This window comes from Gossypium hirsutum, chromosome A10 (genome assembly GCF_007990345.1).
Source record: "Gossypium hirsutum isolate 1008001.06 chromosome A10, Gossypium_hirsutum_v2.1, whole genome shotgun sequence".
Classification (NCBI taxonomy): Eukaryota; Viridiplantae; Streptophyta; class Magnoliopsida; order Malvales; family Malvaceae; genus Gossypium; species Gossypium hirsutum.
The window spans coordinates 93,206,608-93,209,951 of NC_053433.1; positions in this window are offsets into that span (position 1 = coordinate 93,206,608).

Here is a 3,344-nt window from a genome sequence, read left to right on the forward strand (position 1 = left end):
CAAACATAAATATTCTATTTCGTTGCTTATACTTAACTTATAAATACAAATAAAAAATTGCTAACATTCATAGAAAAAACATAATTGTAACATTTCTTATACTAATAAATTTTATACGACACATGTGAAATTATGAACTAATTGTATCTAAAATTACTAAATGAATGGAATAGACAAGTTGTGGCAAAGAGCAAATGGTTTTACCATGTAAAGGATGAATATTTAATTGACAAGCACACATGACAGACCATCCAATATTTCAATGCAAACAATCCCTCCAAATAAACAAAATTTGCAAGGTTGCAAACTCAAGATTGGATTTGAATTTCGGCAACAAAGTTGTTGTATAGAGTAACCATATGGTGTAATTGTGTTACGAATACACCATCTAATTTCCCTAAACAACTGTGTAGGATAAACATCTCATCTTCTTAAAAATGCATTCCACATAATACATATAATTGGTTGTCTGCACATTGCTTAACCATCTCAAATAGACACATGGTTGGTTCTCATGCCCAATTTTGACTTCTGAACCTCTTGCGCTCAGCAATCAACAATAATATAAGGTAGCAAACATAATTTCATACACAATAAGTGCAACACTATTTGCAAATATGTAAGTAATTTTACGCCATAATGTCCCTAAAATTTAATTAGTCTCTTCAAATAAGCATACCTTAAAGAGGGTTTGTATTGGTATCCTTGAATGTTTGAGTTGGCAACAACGGAGGACAGATTTATTATATATCTCGAATAAGATGGTCACACTAGTGATTTCTTTTTCAGGGAAAAGCTGCTGAACACACACGAACAACACCAAATTTGTCCTTCAACCATAGAAAATTGAATATAATTTCTTGCAAATTTCTAGCCTGAAATGAAAAAGCTTGCCTTGTAATATCAAGCAACACAATAAAGACCTTTCATATCTGAAGAATTCTTCAAATTTCATTGAATTTGTTTTTTACTAGAAGAGTAGAAACAATCTACTGACTCTATTTAATGTGTGTAGCAATACAAAGAATATTGTCAAAAGCTATTAGCAGAATATATATGAACTTGATGATTTTTTTAGAGATTGGGAATGAAAGACAAGGAGCTCCAGTCTGAAAAAATAGAGGTGTAACATCCCCTAGGTAGGCAATTCACAACCAAGGTATTCTAGCCAACATTATAGACATAGTTCCTTCTTCACCTATGATTTTTCACCCAAATTCTATTTACTAACATTTTAGATTATGATGTAATTCTTTGGACATTACTTTATAGTTAAGTTCATTTAATGAATTAAATAATATTAATATATATGTGTTGGATCTAACTCCCTAAAGAACAAGCCACATTTAGTTAGCAAGCCTTGTTAACTTATTGTCTCCATCCGATAAGATTGTTGTCACCAATCATTCAGACGCTTTATCATTATGTTACATCAAGAACCTTGGCTACAATACTTTAATGACACCCACCAAACCAATAGAAGACACGTAACCTATGATATCCTCTTAAATATCTTTTTGAAGCTCAATCAAGGTAGACAATTACCTTACTCTCCAACTCATCTCCAAACTCTCAACTCCTTTGACAACTTAAACCACTTTTATGACTCTCAGCCCTCCAGGTGAACTGTCTCTCGAGCTTCCTCCTCCTTAGGCTCCCTTTGATGGACAGTGAGATTAACTACAATGAGATTAAAAACTAAGATGACCGTGAGATTAGTTATTGTAATTATGAGATTGAGTATTGTAGCGAGGAGATTAAAACTAATGGTGTGATATGTGTTTTGATTCAAATGTAACTGCAATATTGAGTTGAAGGGTAATAACATGAGAAAATTTCCGTTAAGGACATTAGATTAGAAGTAACTTGTATAAAATAAAAATTTAAATCATCTAACATTTATAAAATTAATAAATTAATTAAAATTATTGTAACTATACTTATGTTAAATAATGGCCTTTTAATAAATAATTAAAAATTAATAAAAAATGATAATAATATATCAAATAATATTTTTAGTTATTATTGGTATGGTTATTAATGTTTAATTTAAATGAAAAATAAAAGTTAAATGATAAGATTTTTTTCTATCTATATCAAAAAAATATCTTTTTATAAATTATAAAAACAATATTCAATATAATATTGACACAATATTTTATTTAAAATAATTACATAAATTTATTTTTTAAAGTATCATTTATTATCGTGAAATGAAAATTTATTTTTAAATTTAATAAAATCATTTTGAAATTAAAATTTAAAATATAAAAATAGATTGAGATAAAAGATAATGAGATACATCATGGCATAAGCATAAAAACTATAAAAATATGAGTAAATTATTAAAATAGTCATTTGTTTTTTTATCTCAGGTTACATTTTAGTCACTTACGTTATTGCATTGTAACATTTTAGTCACTGAGCCGTTAATTACTGTTAAAGGTGTAAAGGTAAGCTAACGTAGCATGTTAAATAATCATTTCAAACAAAAAATTTTAGGTTAATTTTTACAATTGGTCCTTATACTTTTTTGTATTGAGCAATTTAGTTTTTTTTTCTTTTATATTCTTTAATTTTTCATTCTCTTCTACTTCTCACTCAGTTTTCCTCCCTTCTCCATTTCTTTTAACATTGTTTTTTTTTCTTCCATTTTGCTTTAAGATCCACTACCACCATATATAAGTAATTCGAGTTTTTCTCTTGCATAGGCTTAGGAGAAATGGTGAGGTCAGATAAATAAGTCGAATTCAAGTGCATTATGGTTTCAGTGTACACACCAACAGCCTCGGGAGGGCTTGAGAAGTATGTTACAAATCGTTAGAATTGAGTGACCCGAATCCTTGTTAAAATAAAATATAGTAGTAAAATAAAATAAAAGTAAAATCTATATAGAATTACACTTCTTTTTATTTTAATAAGGTTTTTCAACCTTATTACACTTCATCTATTTGATATTGATTAGAATAAGATGTTTCAACCTTACTATACCCCTTCTATTAGAATATGGTTTTACAAGCCTATAAATAGACATAGTCTCATCTTCTTATAATCATTCGAATTCGACATAGTGAATTATCTTATTTTTTGCCCGTGGTTTTTTTTCCCCAAAAGGGTTTCCTTGTAAAAATCTGTGTTCTTTATTTTTCTTTCTCTTTTCTTTGCGATACATTGTCATTGTCGACGTTATATTTTTTACACAAATAATGATGGGTTTTGCTAACAGTCTTTGCTCTGCAACATATAACTGGATAGAGTTGTATATTTCTCACTTGCTATACATGAGGCCATTAAAATGGTATGTAACTTCCATGTATAACATATATTTGTAATGTTGATAATTT